This window comes from Periplaneta americana, chromosome 3 (assembly GCF_040183065.1).
Source record: "Periplaneta americana isolate PAMFEO1 chromosome 3, P.americana_PAMFEO1_priV1, whole genome shotgun sequence".
In the NCBI taxonomy this organism is placed as follows: Eukaryota; Metazoa; Arthropoda; class Insecta; order Blattodea; family Blattidae; genus Periplaneta; species Periplaneta americana.
This window is the reverse complement of record NC_091119.1, coordinates 167,434,957-167,451,118: the sequence shown is the minus strand read 5'-3', so window position 1 is coordinate 167,451,118 and position 16,162 is coordinate 167,434,957. Positions and strand designations below refer to the sequence as shown.

At 34.7% G+C, this 16,162-nt stretch overlaps 1 protein-coding gene across 1 annotated transcript in view; it reads left to right on the top strand.

The window, feature by feature from the left end:
* Nucleotides 1-16,162, top strand: part of Neto (Neuropilin and tolloid-like) — a 1,086,331-nt gene that overhangs the window by 630,974 nt on the left and 439,195 nt on the right. The window lies entirely within an intron of this gene.

Below are 16,162 nucleotides of genomic sequence, written 5' to 3'. Positions count from 1 at the left end.
AGGGAATCTTACTTTCTGGGAGACCCTCGTATTTGTGCTGGAGTGGCCAAAATTTGTATAAGTACTTGTTTTGACATTATTAACATAGAGAAAGAAAAACAATTTTTTTTTTATCTGCCCCCCATGAGATTTCTTGCTTGTGGGATATTATTTTCGTCAACTTTACATCATTATCCCAGTTTACACATTTATGTACTTACATTTATGTGTAGTATAATATAGTATTACCACAGTCTAATATATACAGTCACGAAGCTCATTACGTAGTAAATATGCATCCATAGATAGTTGCTAATCACTAGGATCGCTAATATCGCCTCACTACAGACAATGCGAAATAGTACCGTGCACAGTCTATTGTTCCTAGCACCCTCACAACTCAAGCTTCGTGACTGTATATACTAGACTGTGGCATTATGTTGTATACAACAAGAACAGCAATAAAAAGCTAATATCACATGCTTTAACCGAGTGATCGCACTTTTTATTTCTATTCGCTATGCTTTCAGTTCAAAAGGAACATAAACAACTAATATTGGAAATTTCTTATATAAATCGCAAGCGTAACCCATCTACAAAAACAAAGAAGAAAATAACTGTCAAATAGGTCGGGAAGAAAAGAACAGAATTTTCTTCCCACGTGTGAAGAGTGGATTGAATTTGTAGTCGATTTTGCGGCGGATATTACAGTGTTGACACTTCCCGAGGCGAGCTTTGCGACCCAATCGATTCGATATCCACCTGGTATGACAACATTCGGCTCGATCCCTGTAACTAATAGGAACAGGTAAACACGTTGTACAAAGAAGAATGTCAATAACGGAATCACTGCGGACTATTAACATTCTTTTTTTTTTTCCGTGGTTGTACTCATCGCTTAAATTACACACATAACTGAAAGACGTCATAGAATGATAAGCCAATTTCAGTAATAGTGTTCACTACTTAAAGGTAATGTAACAGAATTTTTGTTCTTTCTTGTTTAGTAGTACAAAAGTTGATATACGGCTTTGGAAGTAACTATTGTCTAGGGCAGCGGTGACCAAAACTCGAGCTGCAGTGATTACATGCGACAGACAGCCTATGAAGTAAGGAGACGGAGGAAAGGTACTTGGCATGAAAACTACAACCAGTGGTGGTTCCTGTACTAACATCTTGATCAATCCCGCGGATAAAAATCTCAAAATTTGCTGTATCAGTAATGTCACTGCTGGCATCAAGAGCCAGTGAATAATTATTATATAATTATATTATAATATACGATTTTTCTCGTTTCTTTTTTTAACCTTCCTCTTGGATATAATCAGGAATTTTCTAAATTCTTCTCTCTATATTTGGTCAAGAAATTCATAGTTTTTCAAAATTAAAAACTTGTTATGAACAAGTTATTTTAAAATATTTTAATCGTTATTCTTTTGAGAAATTCTGTTGTATTAAAAAGCTTTAGAGCACGAGATATTTCAAACCCCATTAGGTAGCTGACTTCCTTACATTTATTTATCTCATCTTTCTCTTCCTGGTTATGATTTAAGACATGTCAATTCCTGGCGTTTAACAATTCGTTGGCACATAATATTGAATCACTTTTTCTTCAATATTGTTATTAAATGAATAACTAATAAATAGTTATCCTCATCTAAAGATTAACGGTCTTGCTAATAGAAACTTCATATACAGACGTTTAACTGTCTTACACCTATACAATGAGTAGCTCGTGTGTAAATTCCTTACTAATAATCACTATATACGTCGTGTATAACAGTATAACTGTTACACAGCTACGTCATAGTTTCGTCATTACTTCGTTACGAAAGGTAATAGTATATCTGAGGTTCTCTATTGCATCCGGTAGAGCGCTCTAGTGTGGCGTGTTAAGTATCGATAGTACAACTGGCTCTGATCAATTACCGCACTATATTTTGGTCAAAGAGTACAAGCTACAGCAATATTATTCTAATTATTCTGTGCTCTTTGGTTTGTTCTTCTGTGGTTACAAGGCAACCATCATCATAAAATGACAGTCGATAGGAACAGCTGTTAGAGGGGCGGCCATTTTTTTAAATACAACGCTTAAACAAGAGGTTTCATGTATATAACTACTGCAAAGCAATTCCCATTGTATAGTTACAGCCTGTTTATACATCCATTGCTTATGCATGGTTTATTAGTAAAGTTTTCTGACTCAACTCTGCATAAGTCTCGTATAAAAACTATACACGGTTTATTAGTAAGACTGTAAGAAGATTAAAATTGAGATAAAACCTAGTAATTTTATCCTTCTATGGAGAAGATCTAAAATATCAATATTCGTGCACGTACAGAAGAATTATAGAAACACATACTTAGTGGTCAGTAATAATAATAATGATAATAATAATAATAATAATAATAATAATAATAATAATAATAATAATAATAATAATAATAATAATAATGTAGCGTAGATGTTGATGACGAATACTGGCGATGATTATATTCTATACAGTAGCTAAGACGACATTGATGGTGACGAATAATTTCGAAAACGGCGTTCTATAGTGAAAACGATATTTATGGTGATGAAGAATGGCGACGATTATATTCTATACAGTAGCTAAGACGACATTGATGGTGACGAATAATTTCGAAAATGGCGTTCTATAGCGAAAACGATATTTATGGTGATGAAGAATGGCGACGATTATATTCTATTGCGAAGTTCAACAATGATGATGTTATCGTAGCGAAGGTAACACTGATTACGACTCTAAACCTTTAAAGAAATATTCAGCGGGAAAGTTGATTGCTCTGCTGTTCCTCATAAACGTGTGACAAGGCGTCGACATGTACCCTACTGTAATCTTATTACTAAGCTTATTCTTGAGCTGACAATATACTTAACGAGTTTTCAGTCAAACGTTTTTTTTCTAGAGAACAGTTAATTAAAAACAACAAAACATTAACGAGTTTAATGAACTAGTTAACTCGTATGTCCCTCAGAAAATACTACCACTTTAACTTATTTTTGTTTAATTTCCGTAAAACTCTTGCGGAGAGAGACATAGTGACGCGTTTCCATTAGCAGATCGATAACGTCTTCTGACTTTCAGAAGATAAAATAGATGCTGCAAGAGAGAAAACTGTGACACATTTGGAATTGCTTATTTGTGCGCTAGAATTGAAACATAGAATACTTGTATAGAGTGTGCAAAACTATACGATGATTGCCTTTCACTTCTTACTGTCCTTACTCTTCTAACATATTCATGTTTCACCATCATCATCAGCAACATCATTCACTGAGTGGGCCCTTTCGAACTTATCAGCACATTATTATTATTATTATTATTATTATTATTATTATTACTAGCCGTACCCGTGCGCTCCGCTGCACCTGTTAGAAATAAATATAAAGTAATTACATAATTAAAATAGGACGTTTGATCCAGGGAACAACTTTTACAACACCGCAAGATAATCTGCTTCGCTCATTACCCAATTTTTTTGCATTGCATTTATTGCATATATATTTTATGTATTTTAACACGATTCAATTGAGCATAGTTAAAATTTGAATTATAAAATAATGGATTGCTAAGCTAACGTACTATTACTGCATACTAAATCAATACACTCCCTTTATTCGTTAATTCTCTGAGATTAAAATGAGTGTACATAAATATTATTTTAAGAAATACAGAAAACGAATGTGCAAAATAGACTATCAAATTTTCTGTGCATAAGAAGCTATTTTAATCTTACCTGTCCTCGATTTACTCAGACGTTACTGTAATAACATTATAGCATTATGTCCATCTAGAGAAACTACACTTTCCAATGGTGAAATAATAATTAATTATACAAATCGGTTAATTTAGCTTCTGATATTACTTCATACAAACACAGAAACATTCTCTGTAGGCTATGTTTAATAGCTTTCGATTGTTGATGTCTAAGGCCCCTGTTTCGATTGTTGTTGTCCAAGGCCCCTTATAGACGAAGTCATTTGTTCTTAATTCATTGCACCGTCTTAGATGGCGTTATTTTAATTTTAAAACTCATTTATCTCATTAAATATCAGTCCTATCAAAATTTTGTGAAGAATACAACTTATCGGAAATCATTTTTAAAGAAACTTTTTTTATGTAACATTTTTCACAAAAATCAATAATAAGCGAGATATTTCGATTTATTTAATTCAGGCTCCCTTATAACCCCCCTTTTAAATAAAGTATTTTGAATGCCATATAGCCTAAAATTTAAGTTACAACGAACTTAATTTATATTGCAATTTTCATATAAATCGGTTCAGCCATTATCGCGTGAAAAGGTAACAAACATACAGACATACAAACAAAAATTTCAAAAATGCGATTTTCGGTTTCAGGGTGGTTAATTTTATATGTTAGGACCAATTATTTTTGGAAAATCGAAAATTACCAGAAAAATTTCGGCTACAGATATTATTAGTATAGATTATTATTATTATTATTATTATTATTATTATTATTATTATTATTATTATTATTATTATTATTATTAACAATCTTCTACCCGAGGACAGAACTTTCATTGCAAATTCAGCATTCTCCAATCTTCTGTCCTTTCCGCTTTCCTCATAGTCTCCTCATACGATCCATATATATCTATTAATATTGTCAACTCAAGTATCTTCTTCTGCAACGAACTTTTCTCCCGTTCACCATTCTTTCCAGTGCATCCTTCAGCAAACAGTTTCTTCTTAGCTAGTAGGCCAGCCAATTTCCTTTTCACTTCCTGATCAGTTTGAGAATTATTATTCTTTGTTCACCCACTCTTTCTAGCACAGCTTCATTTTTTTTATTCTGCATCTCCATTTCACACGCTCCAGTCTTCTCCATATCCACATTTCAATAACTTCTAGTAGGTCCTCTTCACTTCGTAGTGATATCGATGTGTCTGCTCTCCATACAATTCCACACTCCACACAAAGCACTTCATTAGTCTCTTCCTTACTTTTCCGAGAGCACCCCAGAAGGTGCTCTTATAATAATAATAATAATAATAATAATAATAATAATAATAATAATAATAATAATAATAATAGTCTACACCTGTGGAGTAACGGTTAGCGCGTCTGGCCGGGTTCGACCCGGTCGGGGCAAGTTACCTGGTTGAGGTTTTTTCCGGGGTTTTCCCTCAACCCAATATGAGCAAATGCTGGGTAACTTTCGGTGCTGGACCCCGTACTCATTTCACCGGCATTATCACCTTCATCTCATTCAGACGCTAAATAAGCTTATATGTTGATAAAGCGTCGTAAAATAAACTACTAAAATAATAATAAATATTATTATTATTATTATTATTATTATTATTATTATTATTATTATTTGTAAGTCAAAGTGTGTTTTGATGGAATGGGAGATGAGATAATATATAATGTACTTTTTCTACGTGCAGACGACATTAACAATAATAATTCTATTATTGAAGAGCCTGAAGAAATGGATAGGATACCTTAATTGTCGTTAAGCAGCAAATGGCATATTGTAGAAAGTCAGGGTTACATACAAGCATATCAAAATGCAGAGGAATAATACAGATAAAAAAACAGAGAAAAGTTCTGACGACACCTGATATCACGGAAGAGGATACTGAAACATAAGCTAAGAATTTGAATTCGAACAATGTAGAAACTCGTAGCTCTGCGTCCGTCTACCTCTGTGAAGTAACGGTTAGCATGTCTGACTGTGAAGTAAGTAGGCAAGGGTTCAAATCGTGGTTGGAAAAAGTTGTGTGGTTGAGTTTTTTTTTCTTCTGAGGTTTCCCTCAACCAACTGAAGAAGAATTTCTGGGTTAACATTCGGCGTTGGACCTCGCACTAATGTTGCATAATTTATTCAACTGTCATTATCATCATTGCTCTAGCGCGGGTTAAGTTCATCGTGCAGCGTGCTGTATTCATGCAAGAGCGTGGTCGTTCGGGACAGATAAATATCATTCACAGCACAGATATGGTAAGCACAATAAACCTCAGGCTGTAGCTGAGAAGGATTCCTCCTTCGTCAGAAAATAAGAACTTCATGTCCTGTGAACTAATTTCAAAGAAGTCTTACAGTACACAGACGAGATGCTAAGGCTAAACAAATAGCAGACATCTGAAGATAAGTTGTTTTCAAAATGGTAAACATAAACGGACCCTGATAACACTGATTAACAAAATTAAACATATTGTTTGTTAAAAGATAAGGAATGGTTGATGCTTATAGCATTCTTCGTGCAGATTTCAGATCTGTTTTCAAAAATTTTCTATCACCCAGGGTTTTTGAATAATTATATGAAATGTACTTCAGACTTTTCTAGTATTGATACATTGTAACATTTTACTTAAAATCATATTTCTTTTCCAAACATTTTTGTGCGAAATAGATTTTAGGCTATACTTCGCTTGAGAAACAATTTTTTTAAGTGTCCAGAATTAATCTGACAGAATATTTTGCTTCATTTTTCCTGGTAGCGCCTTTTCATTTCAGAAACCCCTGATGAAAACGCTTCCCATGTTCTTTGCTCACTACCCGAAGGTTTTGAGGAAAGAAAAAGTAGATGAGAATCCAAGAAGTTATTTTGAGGGATACATGACAGCCCATCACGTTATAGTTCTGAATCAACTCTCTGACAAGTTCTCTGTAATCTTCTGTTCTGTGGTTTCTAGAAAGTAACAGTCTATTTAATGTTCCTTAGGTTCCCGGCATATTATTGGAACTGGAAAAGGCATATGACGGGATCCTTTTATCGAATCAGACTAATAGAGTTGAGCACAACAGATTTCAGGGGCCCAATTCCTGTTCTCATCTATTTTGTAATCAAAAGAACACTCATAAGCTCTTTTAACTAGTGTAGTAAAATTCACCTGTGTGGTTTCAAAGTTAATTAACCACAAACGTAACAAACATTTTGTGTGAATTACACACTATTTCGAGGTATGTTTCACTTTATAAGATACTAGTGGCTTGTGCACCAAATGCTGCAAACTAAGTTCATTAGAAGTTCAAATAAAAATTTTTCAGATTTATTTTCAATGAAAAATACCAGACATTTTGAAAGTTATTTGCTTCCATAATAATGAAACATACTCCCTCTGAATGGTTTTTATGCCAAATACTTTTTCTTGAGCATATGTATTCTATGTATCTTGAGTTTCAACGCAAAAATGCAAGTAACAATGTCAGGGCGATCAGTGAGTTTTTCATGTGGGAGTAAAGCAATAGCCATTTCAGGTCATTGTGGATTGTAAAAGTCAGGCTTGCTGTGCTTTTGAACAATAGACATAGCATTTTGGTGTAGCTGCTGCATGTAGAGCTTGAAATGTAGAGGTAAAATCATTTTATCCTGCTAAGAGATGTTGCTGAAATGATCGAGAGACTACAAAATTTTGTAGGCCTCTTATTTTAGCAGTAAGTAATACCGTCTTTCCTTAGGAACTCTAATTTTTGCGCTCTCTCGAGCCAATACCGAAGAGAATGACGCATATAAGTATCTAAACCACACCGCCATTAAGTATATGAAAAAGACCCAACCCCACTTGTTTAATAACTATAAAAATATTTGATTTTTAATAACAATATTATTATATTACGTAAGTTTTGTAGTTTTATATACATCATAGCCGCCACTCAGTAAATTATAGAAATGAAGATCTAATTTAACATATTCTCTATATCTACTTACATAACCCCACAACATTTCACTTTCATATCATCAATATTCATTAATATGTATAATTAATGAAAAATAGTCACACCATGGCATTAACTATAATGAAATTTCATTTCTTGTGGTAATAATGTCATCAAACCACTTCAAGTTTTGTAGATTTCAATACCCAATACACAGCTGTACTCAGAAAATTGCACACCTCAGAATCAGACCTGTAAATGATTTTTAGTAAGTCTTGACATTTTTAATAACCAATTGAATTTGAACTCTACATATGTCAGCAATCCTGCAGGTCATGGCCATCGTGTAATAGCTGTTGTTTATTGTAGTGGGTGTTTTGTTTTATTCTGAAATCACGGCCGTGCTGAAATGCAATTAGTTCTCAAAATTGAAGAAAGATGGATTTTGGAAAATAGGAAAATAATGTAGGAAAATTGATATGTCATTTAAAACTACTATTTTTCTGAAAACCTTTGCGTTCCAAGCTTCAAAATGAGGGGTCAGTTATTAAAATCCGTTCAGCCGTTTTCCCGTAATTTCTATTACCAGTTTAAATTATATAATTACTAGTGGCTTGTGCAGCAAATGCTGCTGCAAACTAAGTTCGTTAGACGTTCAAATAAAAATTTTTCAGATTTATTTTCAATGAAGAATACTTGTCTTTTTAGTAGTTATTTGCTTCCATAATAATGAAACATACTCCCTCTGAATGGATTTTTTTAAGCCAAATACTTTCTCTTGAACCTATCGAACTTCAGTTTTTGAGTTTCAACGCGAAAACGCAAGTATCAATGTCAGGACGATAGCAGTAGCTATTTCAGGTCATTGTGGATTGTAGGCGAAAGTTAAAAAAATGTCAGGTTTGCTAAGCTTTCGAACAATAGCATTTTCGTATAGCTGCTGCATGTAGAACTTGAAATGTGGAGCGTAAAATCATTTTATCCTACTAAGAGATCTTGCTGAAATGAACTGGAGACTACAAAATTTTCTAGGACTCTTATTTTATCAGTAAGTAATACCTTTTGATCTTTCCTTAGGAACTGTAATTTTTGCGCTCTGTCGAGCCAATACTGAAGACAATGACACATATCAATATCTACACTACACCGCCATTAAGTATATGAAAAAGACCCAACCCCACTGGGCTAATAATTATAAAAATATTTCATTTTTAATAACAATATTATCTTACTTAAGTTTTGTAGTTATATATAGCAGCCACTCAGTAAATTATAGAAATGAAGATCTAAATTAATATATTCTCTTCTTTTACTTACATAACCTCAAAACGTTTCACTTTCATGTCATCAATATAGCATCAATATTATGTACAATTATGTAGATTCATCATGATATTAACTATAATAATATTTAATGTCTAATGATAATAATGTCATCAAACCACCTCAAGTTTCGTAGATTTGAATATCCTATACTCAGCAGTACTCAGAAAATTGTTATACACTGCAGAATCAGTTTATAATAACAAATTGAATTGAGCTCTAAATATGTCGGCAATCCTGCAGGTCATGGCCTTCGTGTAATAGCCTATTGTTTATTGTAGCTTGTGTTTTGTTCTGAAATTCAATCAAGTCGGCCGTGATTCGATAAAATTAGTTCTCAAAACTGACAACAGATGGATTTTGGAAAATAGGAAAATTATATAGGAAAATTGACATTTCACTGAAAACTACTACTTTTCCGAAAAACTTTGGGTTCTAAGCTTCAAAATGAGGGTCCATTTATTAAAATCCGTTCAGCCGTTTTCCCGTAATTTCCATTACCAGTTCAAATTATATATATAGATACAGATTTTTACCACGCTTAAAATTAGGACAAAGAAAATCTGGGTTATGAAACTGTAAGTTCCAACTCAACTGACAATTAATACTAACTCTCACAGAGCTATGAGGAATAAAATTCATTTTTATGAATTCTGACTTCACAGGCACAGCAATCTAAAGTTATAGGTCAATTGTTAAAGCAATGAAATGAAATATTTGAAATATTTTCTTTGAATTAGCGACTGTATATAGCAAATTTATCCATTTCAGAATACATTAATGCAATTAAGATGTCCAGCAATCTATCTGCGGTTAGATCTGTGCCCGGCAGAAGTTTCAACACAACCCGTTGTCGCCATCCCGGCTGCAACGAGACGGAAACTCTTGGTCCAACACATGACCAAGAGTTTCCGTCTGTCGAAAAACAGAGCTGCTGCGCAACAATCGACACCATAAGGCCAGGACCGGTATTGCTGATGTCCTCGAGCGTCGTGGATGGGAGGTACACGAGGAGATCCACTGCGTTTCATCCTTAGATTCGAACAGAAGAGCAGATATTGTAGCCAACCACAGGACTCAATCTAAGGGAATCATTCTTGATCCTACAATCCGGTTTGAGAGGGATGCCCTGCAGGCACAACACGTTGATGAGGAGAAGAAGTCCATTTATGAGTCCTGCATCCCATACCTAAGTGAGAAATATAACCTTTCCACTAGTCAGTGGAGTGTTTCTGGTCTTTTGTTTGGTCCGCGTGGCACTCTTCCTAAGTTCACATGGAATATTTTAAAAAGCACTCGGTCTCCGATTTTTTGAAATTCAAAACATTTTATTGGATATACTTAAGGATTCAATCCAAATATTGCATTACCATTTCTATTTTGTTATATAATAATATTCTAGTCCCAGCCATGCACCACATAGGAACATTCCAACATCATCTAAAATATAAATTCTTGCAGACACGCATGGCCATACTAGACAGCGGACCCAACAGAAAATAACTTGTATTACGTACGTCTAAGTATTCAACAATAGCATCCACGATCCACAGCAGTCAACTTGAACAACATCAAAAAACCCCAACATACAATAAGGAATATCAGTGAAAGTGCCTGAAAAAGACAGTTCTTACCAAGAACAGTAAAGTAACCCAATTTTAACGATACAACAGGCCAACACAGCCAACCATATATGTGAAAAAGTAATATAGTGTATACAGTGTTTTACAGTGTTTTTATAGTGTATATATTTATTTGTTTTTATTTGTTTATAATTAGTTGTTATAATGTTTTAACATAATTTTATTGTCCTATACGGGTTTTTCAAAAGATAGAACGTAACAATCACAATAACCAACCACATACTGCTTATAGTAAACTAAGAAATCATGAAAGGCCATACACAAGTGAACAACCCACAACATAATTAAGAAGCTAGGGCTTCACAACACACAATGACAAAGACCCCATATCTGAAGATGACACACACCGAGTGTCGAAAACGTTCATATAAATCCAAATATTAAGATAAGCACAGGTGGTAAACAAAAATTGATATTATAATACAGTGAGCTTATCGGCATCTCCAAAATGAAACTAATTTCTATTTTGGCCATTGACGATTCTTTTGGGTTTGCATTTCTCTGGACGTTTTACTAAACAATTCCCATATTTAATCTTTTTGTCTTTCTAAATTATTTCTGTAGTGCTTTTATTCTGGATCTTTATGGTCACCCTCATTGAGGGCAGATTATTTTGTTAAAAATAGTTGTTTTATATATCAATTTTTTTTAATTACAAAGCAATGGTAGGTGGTAGAAAAATTTTGACTTCATTTTTTAAATCAGCAGGTGACATTACAGAAAAAAGCACCAGAAAATGTACATTTACCAAAATAATTGTTGACCTGTGTAATTTATAACTGAGACTTTTTCTGCTTTAAAGCAACCAGAGCTGGAGAGCGTTATTGTGTATTTGTCACGTAACACATAAGACGTTGTTGTGTTAATCTCAGGATCGGAGAAGACAGGAAGTGCCTCGTCTCTGTGTTGACCGACAGTCTGTCAAACTGTGAATCGAAGAGAGCTGTACCAAGAGCGACTCGAGCTTCTGTCAAACGGTACTTTACAGCTGAGTATATTAAAGTTGAAAGGCTCGTATATACAGTGTATTCCGTGGGGACTCTCCTTGCATTCCGGCATCATAAGCAGCAGGCAACTTTTGAGTCGAAGACTTTCTAACGTGTACTACTTTCAATGGAAGATCAAATTTATGTTCTTTTATTCAGACTTCAGTAACAGTCGGTAGACCATTAAACAGAAACAAACAGTAAAATCGAGTAATTTTTTGTATAGGGGTTTTCAACACAATCTTAAAAATTGTGACACTCGCTTATTACACAAGGAATTTTTGCATCACCATCACAAGTTTAATAATTGCTTCTCATTGTTCTGATATTCGTATAATCAGTAGGTGTTAGCAATACTACAAACCCATTATACAACTTATTCAAATTAATTACTGCAAAACAACCCCCACCTGTATCCACACATAAACCCCCTCCATATTACCGTTGTCTTTCGATGTACATTAGCATATATACATACCTTGTGAGCACGACCCGAGAATCAGTCATTGCCGAGCAGCCACTTCCGCAAACATCATCATCACGTAAGTTCATAACTCCAATACAACCTTTAACTTTGAGATAGACTAAAAATTTGTTTATGCTCAACCATGCCGAAATGTAGTAATTATACACCTGGACCTCATTAAAGTACACCTATTCATTAAAGTTCAAGTGTTCCACCAATCAGAAAACACCGTTGTAGCAATATGAAAGCGCAAATATCGATTATTCTCGGATATGCAATCGAAAGACAACTAGCGAAACGCCACGGAGGCTGGAAATCCGATACTGTCGCAGAAGGTTATGTTCTGTTACTATAATAATTAGCGTTAATTGTAAATAATACTCAAATAAATTCAATTTGTCATCTCGTTTTTCAATGTCTAAATCAATTTCAAGGTTATATCAAGATTAATGTTTATTTTACTCTCTAGATTATATCAAGGTCAATGAATTTTTTTTCTTGGAAAAAATCAATACTTTCGCGTCGGCGCACATCTTACAATTTACGACATATTGCACAAGGTCAATGCCGCTCCCCACTCAGTTAAGAATAAGATGAATACTTATGAATAATTTCAAGTTAGAAATATGGTCGAGCATAAAAAGTCGTGTGAAACTTGCCTATAATAGTAATTAAGACGCTCGTTTCATAAACATACTCGCGTCTTAATTACTACCATTATAGGCTCGTTGCATAATGTACTATTTCATCTGATTTAATATATTTAATTCGTGTTGCAGTAAAACTCGGCCATGCTGACTCTCGAAGCGTAACATTACCTTCATCGAAAGTTACCCAGTATTTGCTCTTCATGGGTTGAGGGAAAACCCCGGAAAAATTCTCAACCAGGTAACTTGTCCCAACCAGGATTTGAACGCGCGCCCGCTCTATGCACTGTCAGATGTGCTAATCGTTACTCCATAGAGGTGGAACCCTGCAACTTGGCCTGCAAGATCGCTAGATATTAACTCAGCAGATTATTGGTAGTGGAGCTGTCTGAAGGGAAGAATGTTTTTCAGCAAACCTACAAGAACTGATGGGTTGATCTCCTTCGCACACACTGTGACAGATATTCCAGAAAAGAACTCGAGCTGCTGTATATAGCATTGGATAGAGGTTATTACTTGTACAATAAAAAATTGGTAGATACATACATCTACGATAAAGTTACGACAATGGGTAGTTATGCAAAAAAATCCCATTTATTCTGTAATACCCCAATGTCAGAATTTTTAAGATTGTATGAAAAATAAAAAAATGAGGAATTTGAACCTTGCTTTGGAGGACTATAACTTAAAATTATTACTTATTTCTCTTTATCGTTATGAAAGCCGCAATCGAAGAGGATGAGAAAGAGGTGTGGTATTTTATTTAACGACACTTTTATCTACACAGCTCATTCAACGTGGAATTTTAATTTGGGTAAAAATGAGCGATAAATTTTGCCTGAAGTCCACTATCAGAGACCGTACTTTTATTGGACATACATCTAAGACACGATGCCCACAGATTGACTTCCCTCTAAGGAAAAGATATGCTTAGGATTTCATCACCCTTGACCGGGTTTATTCCGCGAAATCCTAACCAGACTAATACTATCATGATATTTTCTGAATAAGTGTTTCACAAACAATGATACGCTTTCCCCTGGGGTTAATTACATAGCATTGAAGTGATACAATTATTTTTATTCATGATGTTGGTAATGTAATAGACTCGCTATGGTTTAAAGTTCAACAATAACGAATGACATTCGAAAACTACATTCTATTGCTACTACTTAGAATTACCCGGATATAGTTCACATATAGTGGACTCTCCAAAGTTCAACAAAACATCATTGAACGTTCAGTCCAATAAGGGTAGTGGGTGTGGCAGGTGAAATGAGTACAAATTCTTATTGGTTATCCACCAACGAATACAGTACTGTACTTGCATTTCCTGCCCTCCCCGAGACTTGTGTATGCGCTTCTAGTATCACAGTGGGTTTCGACAGTTCCGTCTCACAAACGGCACAATTCTCAAATAGAAAAAGAAGAGTTCATTAATTTAAAACTAGTGATTAAATATGGATGTCCTAATCAATAAAATATTCTGTTTTCCATTAACGAAAGTATTACTACAGAACACAGAACCAATTCCTATTCAAAGGCAACCCCATTTCTTACAGCCCTTACAGGGGCGTGTTTAATTCTCCTACGTAAGCAGTCGAACTATAGGATCCTACGTAAGCAGTCGAACTATAGGATGTCGAACTTAAGAGCTTCCACTGTACCTCCAGAGTAGCTAAGTGGATGTAATTTGATTTGATTCTTGTAAGCCTGTTAATTCTCGATAGAATGTATCATCATATATTTCGTAATAACAAAGCACATTTCTTAGTCTAAATACAGTATTTTTATCGTCCATTATCGAGTAAGGATTGGTTGATGGGAATATGGAAATGTTTTTTGGAAAGCCAAGTAAATAAGTCAGCCTTATCTGGGATCATAGTTAATGATTTTTAATATGTACTCACATTCACGTTACAAATCAAAACTTGTTTCTTGTAATATATATATTTTTTTTTTACTAATGACGGGTACTTGACTGTTCGTCATTCACCCATATGAAGCCAGTTGTGTAGACCAATTTACCGACAGAGTCGTTGCCCAGGGTGCGTCACAGGAGGCTGATCTACGCTACACCCACGATGAGATGACATGATGGTGGAGATTATTATTATTTTTAGTTGGTTATCTAACGACTTTATATCAATGACTATGTTACTTTGCTTCGGTGGGATTGGTGATAGCGAGATGGTATTCGGCGAAATGAGGCAGAGGATTCGCCATAGATTACGTGACATTCTCCGTACGGTTGAGGAAAACGTCGAAAAGAACCCAACCAGATAATCAGCCCAAACGGGAATCGAACGCCCGAGCGCAACTCCAGATCGGTAGGATAGCGCCTTAGCCGACTGAGCTACGGCAGTGGCTTTATTATTATTATTATTACTATTATTATTCTTCTTCTTCTTCTTCTTATTATTATTATTATTATTATTATTATTATTATTATTATTATTACATATGGGCGAATTCAGAAATGCATATAGAGTATTAGTTGGAAGACCAGAGGGGAAAAGACCTTTGGGGAGATCGAGACGTAGATGGGAGGATAATATTAAAATGGATTTGAGGGAGGTGGGATGTGATGATAGAGACTGCATTAATCTTTCACAGGATAGGGACCAATGGAGGACTTATGTGAGGGCGGCAATGAACCTGCAGGTTCCTTAAAAGCCATTTGTAAGTAAATATTATTATTATTATTATTATTATTATGGTCTATTAATATTTATATTATTATTATTATTATTATTATTATTATTAATATTATTATTATTACATATGGGCGAATTCAGAAATGCATATAGATTATTAGTTGGGAGACCGGAGGGGAAAAGACCTTTGGGGAGACCGAGACGTAGATGGGAGGATAATATTAAAATGGATTGGAGGGAGGTAGAATATGATGACAGAGACTGGATTAATCTCGCACAGGATAGGGACCGATGGCGGACTTATGTGAGGGTGGCAATGAACCTGCGGGTTCTTTAATAGTAATATGCGTTACAAGAGCGGTATGTTGAAGTTTTCATGTTCGAGGAAAAGTTTGAAAAAGCGAAACCTAGTTGAGCTCTTTTAATTTCCGAGAATTGAAAGAAAACATACCGCTCGTGTATCGTACATTATTTTGTGCGAAGATCGTTTATTACATACCTGAAAGAGGAACTCCTAATTAGTTGCAATGAAATCTCCATCTTGGTTTCTGTTCAATGACGGCAAATTTGCAAAACAAAAATATCTATCTTCAACATTGTTGCTTTAAAATGTTTTCTGTGTTTACTATACTCCAGCAGGCCGTGATATACGTCTGCCTTTTTTTTCCCCCCAGTCTATGATGAATCTGGAATCTTGTTGATTTTTTCACGGCTTCCTTAATGTTACTTGCATCACGAATGCAGTAACTTTAGTGGAGTTGTAGCGTTTACTTAATTTTTGCAAATATGTAAAAACAATAATT